We start from the raw sequence: 17,828 nt of genomic DNA on the forward strand, positions 1-17,828 counted from the left end.
TTGGCTCCCAGAGGCATGGGGGCTTTAGAGTCCCTTAAGTCTCCTCCTTGTGCTTCATAGGATATCTTCGAAGTCCCTTCATGGCCACTGTGGGGCACAGCTGTCCCCGGCTAGATGGTCTTCCCAGCAGATGTTTTCTCTAAGGCTGAACAGTCAACATCCGTGAGTAACAAGGGTAAGTAAGCTCCTTCAAGGACACAGCTCACGGCCATCCCCGTACCTGCACACAAAGGCACACACAAGCATGTGCTCATACCCGTGAACATACACACACACACAAGTACCTTGATCATCCCCCACCCTGTGATATGGGTTAAGGGACCCCATTCCTCATGAAGACAGAATCCAGGGCAGCAGAGGTGGATGCAGCAGGGACCTGGTTGGACTTCCTGCTCTCATCTGCCCACAGACTTGCCATCTGTGTGGACGCAGGAGAAAGGGTATAGGCTTCTGCCCCTTGACTGGCCGAGCAGCAGGACCTCCCGCCCAGCCCCTGGCCCAGGTGCTTTCGTCAAATCTCTAGACAGCTGCCTGCTACCCAACTTTGCACAGATGTCTTTTGCTGCCTGGTCCTAGCTCCTGGCTGATGCCCAGGTACCCTGTCCAACTCCAGGTCTATGCTATGGGTTGAAACCAGGGGTCCAGAGCAGTCCTTTGACAGAGATCAGAGGGAGGGAAAGAGAAGAGCCTTTCCACATCCCTTTTTAATTATCTGGCTTCACCCTTCTCTCAGTGGCAGTGTGGGGAGGGAGGGGTAAGGCTCCACCAAGCTGAAGGTGGCTGGAGTCCTTTCTTGGTGTCAGCATGGGACAAGGAAGGAAGGAAGGAGGGACCCCCTCAAGACTAGGCACTGCAGACTTCAGAAAGCCTCTGCCTACTGATGCTTAAAGCCTAGTACCCTCAGGCTGAGCTGACATAAGAATGAGCCGCCAGCAGGAGGGAGGACACCTGGCCCTCCCACCGGCCGTCTGCTGGCTGAATGACTTCCGGTCACCCCCACTGCCAGTCTCTGGACACAGTAGGGCTGGCGATGATGGTCTCTGGAGCTGAGAGCTGAGACTGGAGTCTCCATCTACCCCATAAGGGCACAATGATGCACAGTGATCTGGGGGCTGAGACTGAAGGAGAACATCAAGGTGAGGGGAGAGACAGGGAGATCCTGGGGAAGCTGGGAAAGATGGAGACTCTAAGGCAGGGCTGCAGTTTCATTTCTCACAAAGGTAATCTCATTTGGCTTCCATAGCGGCCCTGGAAGGTGGGGGACCTGCCTCAGACCACTGAGCTAGCTAGTAACAGAGACAGGCTAGGACATGGAAGTGGGACTGGAGCCAAGGTGTGTCGCCATGAGATACTGAGTTGTTCTCCCCAGGGCCCAGCGCTCCCCTCCCTTTTCAGCAGTCTTCATTCCCAAGCCACAGGAACAAGTTCTCTCTGTGCCACCCCCCCCCCCTTCCTTCCTTCCTTCCTTCCTTCCTCTTCCGTCTGGCAGGCTGTGTGCTACATCCTTTTCCCTGGAACAAGGCAAGGCAGCATGTTCGTACAGGGCCCCCACACACCAGACCCTCCTCCCTCATCTCTCCTCCCTCCTCCTTCCTGCCTCCTGCCTCGGCTCCTCCAGTCCAGCCTCTAAGGAAGCCTGGTATTTTTCCATGGAATCTGTGCAGTCTTGATGATCTCTGTACCCCAGGCATTTCCCACTGCCCACCTGACTGTAGACAAGGACACAGGTTTGTGGGAGTCTGTCCTCAAGAGACCTGTGTTCCTCCCTGGTCCCAGCCATGATTCATAAGGGGGACGGAGGGCCAGAAACCTATCCAAGTCACACAATGATAGAGGCTAGGAATTGGGCTAGAGGTCAGACGGAGACCTCCAGGCTCCTAGAGTCCTTATGTAAGACACTCCCTTGTATTATGGGAACATGAGTAAGTCTCTCTAAGTCCCCACCCCTTCCCTGGCCTCATTTTCCCCACCTGATGGCCCTCTGTTGTGCTTCTAGCTTGGTTACTTCTGCAACTTGTCAGCGCCAGCCAGTGGGTGGCCTTGCTTAGAGCCTCCGAACTTGGCAAAGAGCACCCAGCACTTCCTGGGGATTCTTCTTGCAGAAAACAGGCAGTCCATGTAATTGTCATTGCTCAAGCTAGAATAGTCTAGAACAAGGAAGGCGAAGCCATGCAGGCATTGTGGGTACAGAGCTCAGCACTCACACACTAGGGGGCCAGCGTAAGTGTAGAATCAAGAGACAGGAGCTAGACCTGAGGAAGCCCCTTTTGGGTCCATGTCAGATAGCCTGTCTGTGCCTAGCCTAAGCCTCCATAGCGCTGTGGACAGGAACTTTTGCATCTCCCTGAGACTGTGTGTGACTTCATGGCACTCATTCAGCACCTTGGTCTCAACTATACAACAGGCAGACTGTACTAAAAGGCCACTAGGGCACCTCCTCCTCTTCCTCCTCCTCCTCCCCTTCCTCCTCCTCTTCCTCTTCCTTGTCTTCTTCTTCTTCTTCTTCTTCTTCTTCTTCTTCTTCTTCTTCTTCTTCTTCTTCTTCTTCTTCTTCTTCTTCTTCTTCTTCTTCTTCTTCTTCTTCCTCCTCCTCCTCCTCCTCCTCTTCCTCCTCTTCCTCCTCCTCTTTCTTCTTCATGAAGGCTGAGAAAGCACTGGGTGGACCTGTGGCTACAAGGATCCTTCTGACCAACTGTCCACCCTCCTGTTCAGTTGACAAATGCCAACTCTATGTTAAAGTGAGAAAGCCTTGACTCCCTATAGCTGTCCATATTCTGTGCCTCTAGGAAGGGTCTCCAGGCACAGCGTGCCTTGGTCTATCTTGTGTGCATCTGCACAGAGTCTCTGAGATGAGTGGTCAATCTTGGTATCTGCACAGGTCTGGAAATGTGTTTTGTGTGCAACCATATATGTCACAGTCGTAGCCCCCTTTAGCTTTTCCTAGTGTACCTGCTTCCAGCCATCACTGGAATGCAGGAGCCAACAGCCAGACATAAAGAGGGACTGCCAGATGTGTGAGGGTGCTACTCCAGGCCAAGGACATGGCCATGTGGGTTTTGTCCATGTGGGGGCAGAACATGGATGGTAGCAGAGACCAGGTATCAAGGTGAGTCAGGTCTCCCTTATTCTAGCCAGGACACCAGCCTTGAGCCAGGGCCATTGTACCCAGGACCTCCTCAGCCTGGGGAGGACATGGAGGGTAGAGAGGGTAGAAAAGAATCAGGATATGGGGAGATGATTTGGTGGCTGGTGTTCTGGATGTGTGAGCTGTCCCTGCTTTGGAGAGATGGCCCAGGAATTTGGGCTACCAAAGGGACAAGAATGAAGACTATTAGGGTTCCCTATATCCAGGTAGCCAGTGCTGAGCTGGGGGTAGGGGCAGAGTTACGAACCAGGAATGAGTAAGAGCCATGGGAGGCTGGGCTGAGGTGGGAGGCTGGCAGCCACCCCTCATCTCTGCTCCACTGGGGCCCTAGCCAGTCTGAGTGCCCACCTACCAACTCCCTGTGCGCCCACTGGGCTGGATCATACAGGAGCAGTTCTCCATCAGGGGTGGGGTTGGGGGGGCTACTGCCAGCTGGCCGATGAGACACCCCCAGAGCTGAGAGTTCAGATGCCCATGCCAGTTAGAGGGTGGCGTTCAAGGCTGCCACCCCCACCCTGGCGGCTGTGTTTTCCTGCTGTTCTCTGCAATTCCATTTAAATACCTCCCAGAGCCAGCCCAGCAGCAGCCTGCCTGCTTCCGGCACCATAAAAGGAGAGAGGCTGAGAATAGCTGAGCCATGACGCAGCAAGGAGCTTCCCCACGCAGGAAGGCTCTGTGCGCTGAGCCTGCCACCACCCAGGGCCCACCCTGCCCTACACCTGCTCAGCCCCTGCCCTGAAGGAGAGGTGGGGACCAGAGTCCCTGGCTGGAGACTGGTGACATTGTCCCTGCCATTGGTGGCTTTGTGACTCTTAAACCAGACCTGCACAAAGATCTTGTATCAGGTATTTGTTTACTTGTACCCTAGAGCTCTGGTTCCAGGAGAAAGCAGATGGCCCCCCGGGTGGGGGGGCCCTGGGCAGTAGTAGCTCCTCAGTCCTGTAAATAAATCCCTAGGAACAGCGTTCAGGCTGAAGGGTTCGAGCTCTGGGCTGGGCGTACACCAGCGCCAAGATGCAGACAGGTAAGAATGCTTAGAATTCCTGTGCCTGACATTTCTCATTCTGTCACAAAGGGGAGTGGGGTACCAATAGGGATGGAGCACAGTGCCCTGAAAGAGTTCAGATTCACACAGAGAACCAGGAAGGGCTTCCTAGAGGTGGAGCCTGTGGGTAGAAGGCAAAGAGCACAGGTTGAGCAGGGGAGGCCAGTGCTGTGTCCCCTCCACTCTTTTGGCTCCCTAATGGCCTTCAAGCGTGGTTACCCTCCTCTGGCTGGTGACTCCTCCGTTTTCTCTCTGGGCGGGGAGGGTGTTGGATCTGGACCTCTTTCTTTCTCCGATGTCTCCTCCTACCAGAGGCAGCTCATCTGAGTTCTCAAGCCTTTGCCCTGGGCTTTGAAACTGACAACCAGCTCCCAGTGAGTGACCTGTGGAGCTGCAGACATGTGGAGATCCAAGTTGTCTCCCCACTTCCTGTAGTTCTCTAGCTAAGGCAAGCAGGTCTCTACCATTGATGGATCTCACAGGTACCAGGCACGACTCTCGGTCCCTCGACCCACTGGAAAAGGTTGTGCATGGGTTCAGGGTCTGCCCCAAACTGCCCAGTTGAGCAACCCCCCCCCCCCACACACACACACATCTAGCCCTTTCTCTGTCCAAGGACAGGGGAGGAGCCCAGGTTGTGTGGACTTTCTTTTCTTTTTTTTTTTGTTTTTTTTTTTGTTTTTTGTTTTTTGTTTTTTGAGACAGGGTTTTTCTCTGTATAGCCCTGGCTGTCCTGGAACTCACTCTGTAGAACAGGCTGGCCTCGAACTCAGAAATCTGCCTGCCTCCGCCTCTCAAGTGCTGGGATTAAAGGCTTGCGCCACCACGCCCGTCTGTGTGGACTTTCTAAGAAAAAAAAAAGTGAGCAGACACTGTAGGGATCAGATGACCAACACAACCACTTCTCAGCCGTGAGCTCCATCATGGACACTGTGACCACCACAGCTGCTACCACATCCTCACCATTATCATCCCCACCATTGCCACATCTCCAAGCATCACCCATCAGCCCATGACCACGGGCAGGACCCCACTTTACCTCTCCATTTTGACCCCTACACAAACATCCCCAGTTTCACCCCACCCTGATCTCCATACTGCCAACTCCAGCAATGTCACCACTGTCATCCCTACCATTGCTCCACTGTCCATATCAGTGTTGCCAATGTCACCATCCACACACACACACCTCTCCACCCCCTGCCACCTTTGCAATCATGATCCTTAGTTCCAGGAGGCTTCCCTTCTGTCAGCATAAAGAGAGACAGGGTAGGTCAGGTCCTGTCTATGCTCTTGGTTGTATCCTTAGGGAGATTTTAATGGGACTCCCTGGCTGGTGAGAAAGATGGAATCCCAATCCAGATCTTTGGTTCCTGAAACATGACAGCAAAGTCCTAGTCCATCCCCAGAGCTGGGCTGAGAACAGCTAGTAGTTTCAAAAGGCTTAAAAACTTGCCCTTAAAGGATCATGACTAATGGATCTTTTAAAATGGATCTATTGTTGTTGATGAACTGGGAAGACACTCCAACCACTAAAGAAGACACGCTCTTACTAAGAACACCTGAGCTCAGAGCCTGATGAGTTTTCGGCTTTTGCTCAAGTACCATTCAGTGTTCTACCATCTGGCTTCAATCCTCACCTGTGAAGTAGCACAGTGACAACTTCGAGCCTGCAGAACTGTGGGAGCTGGTCCCCATGGCAGTGGGTACCAAGGAGAACAAGGAGAGTAGACATATTAGCATCTTCCTCCTCCTCTTCCTCCTCCCCCTCCCTCCCCCCCTCCCCCCCCTCCTCGTTCCACCTTGGCAGTTACAGCACTTAGGATCTCAGGCAACTTTGTGTTGGCCCAGGTTTGACTTCTGTTAAGAAAGTTCCAGGTCACCAAGTCTCCCCAGGCCCAGGAAGGTGCATAACACTGGCAAGCTTATGGAAGGGTGAGGCAGTGAGCACCACCTCAGGGATCTGTGGACCGTGCTTCTTCCTGGGGCCCCTTCATCTGTCCCCACGTGCAGGACCCCGACCTAGAGATGCTCCCCACCACGAGTAATGCTAGTGTCTCCCAGATAATTATCATGTCAAGACTAGGAGGGACTTGTCTGTCTTGCCTATATGACTAGTACCAGGGGTATGTTCGGTGAACATGGTAAGGACCCCTGTAGCTTCCACCAGAGGTGGATGTAGGTGTCATCACAGCTACCAGCATCCCTCAGGGGCTGTAGCAGCAGTAGCCTCTGTGCCCAACAGGGAATGCAAGGCCACCTAACTTGACCAGATGTTGCCCTAGCCTCCTGGCTGGGCCCAACTTCCAGGCTTGTGAGGGAGCAGGGAAGCCAGGACAGAGGGTGGGCACAGCAGCTCAGCCTTATGAAACTCATGTTGCCAAGCCTTCAAAAGATGAGGCCTTTTGTTTCCCCGTTTCTAATTAAAAAGAATTAGTCAGTGGAGTGACACGTTTACGAGGAGAGCCAAGTGACACTGCTGCCCCGCTTTATTAATAAAATGAGAGGGGAGCAGATTCCCACGCTGCCAGAGCCTGGCACGGAGTCTCCTTCCCCCAGCATAATGGTTTGGAAGCCCAAGCTGTTTCCCAAGTTAACCAACTCCTTCATAGGCCATTCTTCTGCCCCCTCCCCTTTCTGCTTTCCCTCCTACCCTCCGTGTCTACCTTTCATGGAATGGGAGAAGAAAATAAATGTGTGTGGGCTCCCCACAGGGCCTTCCACATCTCTAAGGAGAAGAGGCACACAGGGGGTGGGAAATATAGCCAGAACTAGACTCTGGCCCCAGGCATGGACATTCATCCAGGGAGAGTCTACCACACTCAGCACCATCCCAAGATAGGGACCCAGCTCTTGGCTTGACCTGGTCTTGTCCCCTTGTCTGGTTTCAAGTGTCTTCAGTGGCAGTGAGAACGCTAAGCTGTAGCTCCTTTATAAGTCATCTCTGTTCAGGTGAAGTCTGAGGACACTTGGGACAGGCAGAGCTTGAGAAAGGACACACATGGGCCCTCCACCTTGGGCAGAGAAGGAGTGGCCACACCATGCTATAGCCCCCATCAGAGACAACTTCTACCACACACAAAAACCTGTTTTTCCTGCCAACTCATATGTGGCACCAGAGCTAGCAGAAGCAGGCATTTGAGATGGTTCTAGAAAAAGTGCCACTCCACTCTGAGCCTGACAATTTTCATCAATCTCACCAGTCAGTCAACATGCTATTACCTCAAAACAAGATATCATCATCACCAATCTGACACTGATGCTAACACTGAATACCACTCCCAAAACACCTGTGACATTTCGAGGCTGATGCCAACATTAGCCTCACCACCGGCACCAGCACCGCCACCAAGACCATCATCAATATCATCACCACTACTGCTGCCGCCGCCACCACCACCACCACCACCACCAGCAGCACCCTGACTACATCATGACCGTCATCGTCACCATCAGTGACATCACCGTTCTCACTGGAATTACATCTGTGGTCATCTTCACATGAACACAGTGACCATCACCACCACCGTCGTTACCAGCATCACCGTTATCCTCAGCATTGCCACCATCACCAATCCTTGATACCACCATGCCCATTCTCCTCTCACAGACCCTTATAGACAACATCACCATTGTGGCCATCTTCTCAACACGGGTGTAACAGATGTCACTATCACCAACAAGTTTATCAGCCCCAACTCCCTCAACAGTACTGTCATAAAAGTCACCATTACCATCCTTGTTCACTTTATTTTAGTTACTCAGTTGCTGTCATCATTAACACTAATTGTGCCTTCAAGATGTCATATTTGTCTACGTTATCATCACCACTATAGTCATCTTTCCTGCTGTCATCTTCATCAATGCCAAGCCATTGGCAGTTACCCTGATCACCTCATCTGTCCATTGTCAACCCCACCTTCAAGACAGCCATTCCCACCCATCCTTCTCCTCCACCCTAATTTTCCACTCTTTAGTTAGCTATCCCCCACGCAGTCTCTGCCCCCACTTACCTCCTGTGAAATCCAGGATGGTTAGGACAACTAACTGGGATGCAGCTCTATAATGGCTCACAAAGTGTTAGCCCAGAACTTGGACTATGTGCTGCTTTGCACTGGGCCTGAGCAGCTAATGAGACTGGGCAAGCATTGAGAGTGTCACCACATGGGGATGCCCACCTGGGCAACCTGACCATGGCACTCCCCCTGAGTAGGTAGGGAGGCCAGAAAGACATAGCCCTGGGGGCAAGTTGGGGCGATCTCAGAGGCCATGTGCTCCAGCCAGGCCCCACTCCAGCTGTGGTGTTAACTTGTCTAAGGTCTTCCACTGAGTTCCAGTTTTTACTTAGCAGCTCTTTATCAATGGCTTCCTTCTGTGACAGCATCCTGGGGAAGCCTAGAGGTGAGTTGGCACATCTTTGCCCATAAGTGACTCTTCCCTTGTCAGGAAGTGCTGAGAGTTTCAAAAGCCCAAGGGATGGGAGTGGCAGATGCCCTGCGATGGGCACCAGAGAAAGCTAGCTAATCGGAACCAACCAGATGCCCCAGGGAGTGAAAGTTAGAGGCTGAGTAGATCTCCTAAGAGAACAACAGTGGGTTTCCTTCTGTTCAGTCAAAGCTGTCTCAGTGGTCCCTGTTACCCTAAACCAGTACAGGCACCCAGAACTACAGGGGCCTTAGGCTGGACCACTACACAGACTCACTGTGTCCTTGTTTCTGTTGCAATCCAGATATAGGGCCATATCCCTCTTCCTAGTCCTCGGAACCACTCTCTGGTCCCCTCCTGGGCAAGGCTCACCTTTAGACTAAGATGAAAGAGCTGGCGGGTTTAGGTCCTAAATTATGTTGACCAAATGATCAGAGCTGGCTGGGGCTTTAGTCTGTGCTGATTGTTGGCTGGGAGATCTGGTCATGGTGGGGAGAAGGTAAGAAGGAGAGAGATGGAATCAGGAGAGAAATAAGAAGTCACAGTGCCTCTTAGGATCCAGTCCCCAAAGCACACCCTTCTGTCAATCTATTCATTAGCTAGAATGCGCTCACAGAGCAAGGAGAGAATGGTGTGGGGAGGAGCGTGAGCTGGGCTTCTCTCCAGTGGGAGAATGTCTAAGAATCTAGATGCTCTTAGATCAGCACAAGCAACATCCACTGAAGGTGCGAAGTGTGCCCTGCCTCCAATCTCCTCTCCGCGGTGTGTGTGTGTGTGTGTGTGTGTGTGTGTGTGTGTGTGTGTGTTGTGTACTGGAGAATTGAACTGAGCTTTCTGAATGTGAGACCAGTGCTGTACCAATGAGCCACACTCCCGTGTCCACAGGGCAATGGAAGGGAACAGTTGGGGAGTGTCAGGGCTGTGGACCTGGGAGCTTGCCTGAGCCTTGCTTGTATTGCTACTGTGCTAATGGTAGGACGTGGCACTGTTCCCTCCCGCATCTGCCCGCTCAGAAGCAGAACAGCTCCTTTGAGTTGAGGTACACTCTAGAAGCAAATAAATCATTGAGGGTAAGGGAAGAGGAGCAGAGGGAGGAGGCAGGTTGATCTGCCCAGCCTCTTTGAATGGGATGGGTTAGCACATGGCACCAAGCTGCAGCCAAAGAGGCAGATAGAGAAAAGGCAGGAAGCCACAGAACCTGCTCTGTTCCAGCGTAGAATGGATGTTCAGGCCGCAGTACCTTCTATGTACAGATTGCAGCAGGTTCCGTGAGTCAGCCTTTAAAATACCTTCAACCCCCTCACACACTCTGCACTGCTACTTTCCCAGTTGGGACAGGATAGGCTGGGCTGATGTCCGCCTGTCATCGACCATTCCAGGCCAGCCGAGTGCCCATGGTCAGACCAGGCTCAGCAAAGCTGTATTGAGAAGAATCCAAAGTGAAGTCTCTGCAGGGAGGGATGGACGGTATCTGTCTATAGGGGCACAGAGCCAGGTAAGGACTGCATAGTACGCAGGGAGGACTTGGTTTTGCCTCTGACACATCTACATTGCATGTACTAGTAAGCAACAGGCAGTTGTATGCTCACATGTCACAAGAAGCAACAGCCTCACAGCTGGGCTTAGGCATAGCCTCTATTGCCCCCTGTCTTCACTCCTGTGGGCCTGGCACTTGGCACAACTCAACCAAGAGCCAAGTCCCCTTCTTCAGCACCTTGGACAGAGAAACAGCTCTGGACATTCTGGGGTTAACTAGGCCCTGTGTACCTTTTCTCATATAGGGAAAAGTCGGGGCACTAGCTGCTTTCTGATCAGGGAACAAGAGACCATGGCATCAATCGTTTTTTGGACTGTCGAAAGACAGGTCCTTTCTCTGCTGGGGGCCCAGAGGCACTGTCTCATAGAAGCCTGAATTAAAAGAGGGACAGCGAGAAGGAAAGAACAGCCACCTCAATCCAGGATAGGTCTGGAAGACCCAGGGCCACCTCCACTCTCTGATCCCACAGAGTTCTCATCTGGAAGCATGGAAGACAGTAGATCCCTTGGGAGCTTTCTAAGCATTCCATGGATGGATCTGCCAGACCATAGCCTGCTCCTCCCATCCGTGGCCTGCCAGTCTGTGTAGCCCAGGATCCATTTACTCTGAGTGTCAGGAAGCCCCTCACCCTCTCTGGGAGAGAGTGAAAGTATGGTTATAAGCATGAGCGTCCACAGTCCATGCTCCATGAGTGCTGGGTTACAGGCATGGGCCTACCTCAATAGTGCGCATTGTATTCAGGGTTATAGGGAAAGATCACGGACATCAACATATCTTCCAGTGGTATCAGAGACCACAGACATGCTCCTTGGGCAGCATGGATCACAGATATCAACACAGCCTCTGGTGACTGCAATGACCCCAGACAACATGGCCTCAGGTGACAGCACAGGCCATGCACATCACCATGATCTCCAGTGGCAACATGGACCATGGAGACTAGCATGGTCCTCTGTGGCAGGCAGAGCGGACCATAAACATCACCATAGCCTCTTTTATTTTTTTCATAAAGACTTCATGTGGCTCGAGGTAAGTTTCAATAGAAACTTGAATATTTGTCAGTTCTTACAATTAAACACAAAAGGCAACTCATTTCACGGCTTACTTTGAACAACATATTGATGATTTCAACACCCCATGTCCTTTACTGTCTTTATTTAAAAAAAAAACTTGTCATAAGGCCAATTTTTTAGTCTCTGAACCCCACATTGTTTCTTTTTGAAATTGCTCTTCATCCTTAAATACCATCTGGGCCCTGACCACTGGGCTCACTTTTTAATTTCATTCTTAATTCTTCCACCTGGAGCGTGAATCACGTTCCTTTTTCTCTTATTAAATCAACCACCTACACCCTGGACAGCAGCAAAGAGAACTGGACTTCTATTTAAGGAACATTTGCACCTAACTTGGGCCACTTATACCTCAAGCTCCATTGAATACTTTTAGCTCTAGGTGTACCATCAAAACAACCATTTCCCTATGATCCAGAGCCAACCATGAAAACTAATCAAGGTACCCTGGAGTGTGCCAAGATTCCTTGAAATCTCAAAATCTTTGCAGCCGAAGATTCTTTACAGAAAAGATGAATGCCTGGCCAACAAAAATCCTAAAATGCACGGAAACATGAAGAAAGTAAGAAGTACAATAAAAATTTCAAGAACACTAGTGCCATGGGGGAACAAAAGCTCAATTCAGTGACTATACTTCCTGTATTCAGGCAGGAAGTAGTTTGCAGAGAAAACAAAACAGAATAAATGAGTCACTAAGGTCCTTTAAATAGATGCTGAACATGTTAAGTAGTACATTGTGTGCATGCAAATGCTCTACAATTCATATAAGGTAATTCCTCTTCAAGACTGCAAGTGGGTTTCCCCCCTCCAACCTGTGATGGTAGGACGACGTCCCCATGTATGGATTAACAGCAACTGCCCAAAACCGTTAAGACAAACTGTTGAACTGCAGCTAAAAATCTCAGGAAAAGTCCAAGGTAGAGTTGGCAGACAAGGCTTTGTATATGGGACACTCTCGATGTAGTCAGAGGAGCATGAGGAATGCACAGACTGACATTTAAGTCATGAGCTGGCGACTTGTAACCTATGGAAACCTGGAATTAGTCATGCCTTCTGGGTGACAGGTGCTAAACTAGTAAGACACTACATTACATTAATGTACACTATGTGTTAGTGTTTTGGGAACAAAATAAAGAGGGGAGTCCTGGAGGGGGGGCCTGGGGAGAAGTGGGATAGGAAAAAGATGCTCACACCCCGCCAGAGTTTCCCTATTCTCTGGTCAGTCAGGTGTAGGAGGGCTGCTATCTACCCTATCCACTCACCCCTGGGTGGCCATTCCTCTATCCCACTCTTCAGGGGGTGGTCAAGGGGAAGCCCTGCCTGCGGACAACCCCCCAGCTACTTTGCTAAAGCCACCAGGTTTGTGGAAGAGAGGGAAGAGGGAAGAAGTTCCCAACACTGACCAGAGTGCGCAGCGGAACTTGAAGGAGCAGAGCAGAGACTCTGGTTTTAGAACTTTATCATAGAAATGCAGGGGAAAGAGAGAAGGTAGAAAGGAGGGAGGGAGAGAGAGAGAGAGAGAGAGAGAGAGAGAGAGAGAGAGAGAGAGAGAGAGAGAGAGAGAGAGAGAAAGACAGAAAGGGAAGAGGAGAGAGAACTGAGAGAAGAGAGGTGAGAGGACAAAGGAATAAGAGAGCAAGGTGCGGGCTGATCACCCCTTTTTATGGTCTTCACTGTTGCTAGGTAACTGGGGAGGAGTTTAGCCTGAAGGTCAGAAACTTGGGCCATTGCTTATGTGACTACTGACCATGCTTCTCTTGTGGGAGGTGGTACCTTAGGCAGGGGCTGGAGTTCCAGGAGCATGAGGGAACACCTACCGTGTCATGTAGGTGAATTATGACCATTGGGGTTCAGACCTCAGCTCAACTGGAGTCCATTCTGCTATTCCCCACATTAGTGTAATCAAACGTTTTAAGTGAATCATGTTTTAAGTTGAATTGAATCGAATTCAGAGTATAACTAGCAATGGACACTTAGCTTCCTTTCCCCAGTTCAAATGACCAGTTAGCATTCATTTTTAAAAACTCTGAAATCTTAACCTGGCAGAGAGATGTCTTCAGGATGATTTTCTGTGACTAAAGAAAAACTATTTTATTAAATGATATTAATAAAATATACCTGAAAAAGCTCCTTGGGTAAATAATGACTATATTACTAACAAGGAATATATTAAGTTGTCAGGCTGGAGAGATGGCTCAGCAGTTAAGAGCACTGACTGCTCTTCCAGAGGTCCTGAGTTCAATTCCCAGCAACTACATGGTGGCTCACAACCATCTGTAATGGGATTTGGGGTGTCTGAAGGGGGGACTGTGTTCACATAAACTAAATAAATCTTTAAAAAAAAGAAAGAAATCATCACCTTCTTTGAATTTACTGAATAAAAGAATGTAAGAAATTATCAATGTTTGATATCTAAAATGAAGTGGCAATTTACAATGGCCATGTTCCTAGCTAAAGTATCAGACTGATTGAAAATACTGGCATTACCAGAATCAGTACCTATCTCCATTAACAACGAAAGTAATTGGAATTACTGGAATGCCAATACTAGTGACAATTGGAAGACAGTATATAAATATTTTGTTATGAAACAAGGCTTTTCCCTTTTTTGTATTTTGTATTTTAATTTTTTATTTATTTTTGGTTTTCTGAGACAGGGTTTCTCTGTATAGCCCTGGCTGTCCTGGAACTCACTTTGTAGACCAGGCTGGCCTCGAACTCAGAAATCTCCCTGCCTCTGCCTTCTGAGTGCTGGGATTAAAGGCATGTGCCACCACACCCGGTAAAAAGGCTTTTCTGAACCTTTAGTTGCATCTTGCAGTTAAGGATGAAACGACCCGTCAGACAACCAGAGGCAATGAACACTGCACTTTTCAATTTCTCTCAAAATGGTGGGAAACTGTTAAGAGTGATGTTAATCACAACAACTTGCAAGGCATCAGAGCAAAGAGAGGAGGTGAAATCAGTGCTTCTCACCCTCCCTGCTCTTCTCGGGTTAGGTGATGATGAGCTCTTGTAAGTACGACTGTAATTCTCATTCTTACCTGCAATGCAAACAGAGTAGAAACTCGCTTGCTTTCTTTGTCCCCCCTTGGAAATAACCACTGGTAAGATCACAGCCATGAGAGAAGAGTCCACTCTGTACTTGCTCATATAGAGAAGACAGGGGCTGTGAGGTTGGAGAAGGTGGCTGCGAGGGATGAATTTTCTGATGTGAAATTATATACACATATGAAGATATGTGCTTGCGATATGTGTATATATGCCACTTTTTAATTTGTTTTTCATTTACTATAAAACTGTGACCCTAATGGCATTACCGATGAGAAAGAATAAGATAAAAGATGAGTTAGGATTGGGGATCAATGATTAAGCATCCTCTTGTTGTAGCTTCAAGTTCAATACTTAGTAACACAGAAAGCAATCACACACAACAAAAAGAGAATTTAAAGGAGGCATGGATAAAAGGGTTTCATCTTCTTTTCCTCAAAAGAAGAGGGCGATTTTCATTCACTCATAGTATTTCATTCTAGTGTTGTTGCTCATGGTAGAAATCCTGTGATAGAGTTGACTGCGGGTTTGAAGTATAACCTCTTATGTGATAGAGTTGACTTCAGGTTTGAAGTATAACCTCTTATGTGATAGACGTGACTGCAGGTTTGAAGTATGACCCCTTAAGGCTGCCTTTCCATGCTCATCAGTCTATATGGAACCACAGAGCAGAATGACCCCACCAATGCTGACCAGTAATCCGCACTACCTCTTCCCTCCAGCCTTCCTTTTATAAAGCAGATGTCTGAAGACATAGTGATTTTACAACACGAAAACCCTTTGCCATATCACTGTGCTGATTAACAAAGACAAAAGGAAAGGCAGACTTGGAAGTGTAGCAGTTGAATGGAGTACCTTCCTCACAAGCATGGAACCTTGCATTCAATCCCTCAAACTGTTAAAAAAACACTAATTTCTAGTTATATATTTAGAAACTCTACCACTACCATATGTCAGAGAAAGAAGCAATCACCATGTAAGTAAATGTCTTAGTAACACAGTATGGCTGCAGTGGCCAAAATGGAAGAGTTTTAAGGTACAAAAGCGAAAATTATTTAAATTCCTTAGGAAAAAGAAATCATAAAATGATTGAATAGTGTATCTGGTTGGACTGATACAAATCACGTTTTCGTTGACGGCTATAGAAGGTATTCATATTCACTTACTGCAATCCAGTGGTGGTAAATATGAATCAAAATGCATGTTTCGAAAAAGTACAGTGTGAGGAGTAGTAGAGATGAGATGGCTCAGCAGTTAAGGCCTCCGTGTTGTTCACACAGAGGGTCAGGGTAGAGATTCCATCCCAGCACACACATGTTGGTTCACAACCACAGATAATGGCAGTTCCAGGACCCACAATGTGTCCTTCTGAGCCCCATGAACATCAGGCAAGCACATATGCATAAAGGCAGGCAACACACACATACACACAAAAAATATAGTACTATGTGGTATGCTATGAATACCGTGGGAATACACCACATGCTAAGATCTTTAGAAAATTGCCCCAACCTGCAGGACTTAAACAACAGGTTTCTCGTGGGAAGGGAGCTACAATGACAAATTTTGGGATCAGAAGACGCTGAGGAAGGAGGCAAGACAAAAATTCTGTTCAAGTCTCGTTTACTCTTGGGAAATGGAGGATTTATAAAGCTGAAACCCTCAGACGGTATTTGCTCAGGTGCACAGGCCAAACCCCGGTGCTAGGCAGCACATTAACAAAAGAATGTCCCCATTGTGAAAGGTCTGGAAAGGAGTGCCCTCATTGTAAAATGTCCTGAGTCAGTTACAGAACAGAAGAAAGATAGTGGAAGAAGCAAAAGAGTGTTAGATGATGGCCCAGGGACAAGAGACTGAGATTCCAGGGGTTTTCAGGCCCAAACAGAAAATCTATTTTTAATACACTAATATATGCAGAGATTGAGCAGGACAGGAGCAGACTCGACTTGTCATCCCAACATGCTAATTTAAAATTACATATGCAAATATGTAAAATTTGGAGTGCAAGGGTGATAAACTTTTAAACAATACATGCTTTCTTATATAATCAATTCCTTGAATAACTCTGGGTGTAATAGTGTTTTTTAAGTGGCTGAGATGGGGCTCAAGTGAAGAAAGAAAATAGGAGAAGCGACACAATCATAGTTCAATTAAAATTGTATTTTTAAAATTTTTATATTACACTTTGAGAATCAAACCTTTCTTACTTTAAACTTTCTCGTCTAAGGAAGGACTGTGGAGCATAAAACTGCAAGAAGACTCACCTCGGCCACACTTAGTTCTCCTGCAATTAACATATTCTCATGCTCCCAGACAATACTCTCTCTGCCACGTACAGAATGGTCGCAGAAAAAGCTATTATTTTTAATACTGTTGGGAAAACATTTATCAATATATTAAATTCACAAGAGTATTTCAAACAGTATCAGAGATTTTTCTGAGGAAATGTTGCCATCATCTTCACATTTATGAGCCCTAAAGCCTTTTACAATGTTCCTCATTGAATAAGGAAAAAACAAAGCGAAATGGCATTGGGTCAAGGGCAATACAGTTCAAACCGCCCAGATTGGGCTGGAGAGAGGGCACAGAGGTTAAGAGCACTGGCTGCTCTTCTAAAGGTCCTGAATTCAATTCCCAACAACCACATAGTGGCTCATAACCTCTCTAATGAGATCTGGTGCCCTCTTCTGGTATGCAGGCATACACGCAGGCAGAACACTGTATAGATAATAAGTAACCCTTTTTAAAAAATCTAGTTATCTTGACAGGATGGAAAATGCCCTGATTTTAGAAGGAGTCTTAAGTCTTCTTGCTCCACAACAGTTTCTCTTAGGCTCCAGACTTAGGCTTCCAAATCTCTGGATTTTGCTCCTTCAATTTGCTGGGCTGCTATGACATAGAAATATGCCCAGAAATGGTAAAACGGTGTATAATTTGCTTCTCAATCTTGAACTGATTAGAATCTCAAATGAAAACTATCTTGTAAGTTTTGAATGGGCCTATTATTAAATGCTACAGATATCAGAAAGTGTTATTACTGAATTGAAGAGTCAGCCCAAGGTGAAAACAGTAATGAATTCCAAGACGTGGGTTGGATCCCTGGCTGGTCTTCCTTTAGTCAACAAGGAAACACTGAGCTAGCTAGTTTTTCCCCATGATGATCCTGAGTCTACATGCTTATCCCCAAAAGAAGATAAAATCATTTCTCACACATGCATAAGCACACTGATGAGATGTGGTAGGGTTTAGCTGTTAAATGGAGCTGGTAACATTTAGATTCAGAGGATTGTACTCATTGTCTTCCTGCTGAGGCAGAGTTGGAAAGCATTCTGGATTCCTGATGCACAGACTCAAATGTCTTGAGAAACATTCCTTAATATGGAAAAGCACCTGTTAGGCCAATCACGTCCCAGCACCTTCCCTGAGAAAGGTGACCGAGATCTGTCACAACCACAGATTGTACTACGGAGGCTGATGTAAAGGACCCAGTGTACAGATTACTGTGAAAGAGGGAAAGCATCCTTGGCCTTTCTGCAATTTGTTTGCACCCAATAT

General features: G+C 48.1%; 1 long non-coding RNA gene across 2 annotated transcripts in view; it reads left to right on the forward strand.

Moving 5' to 3' along the window:
• Nucleotides 1-17,828, forward strand: part of Gm32994 — a 31,499-nt gene that overhangs the window by 2,525 nt on the left and 11,146 nt on the right. The window contains exons 3-4 of one of the 2 annotated variants that reach the window (XR_003951653.1): nt 61-4,169; nt 4,503-12,616. This is a non-coding gene — a long non-coding RNA (predicted gene, 32994). Of the gene's footprint in view, nt 1-60; nt 4,170-4,502; nt 12,617-17,828 lie in introns of those variants that run through there. The other variant, XR_003951652.1, reaches the window with a different exon arrangement.

This window comes from Mus musculus, chromosome 15 (assembly GCF_000001635.26).
Source record: "Mus musculus strain C57BL/6J chromosome 15, GRCm38.p6 C57BL/6J".
NCBI lineage: Eukaryota > Metazoa > Chordata > Mammalia > Rodentia > Muridae > Mus > Mus musculus.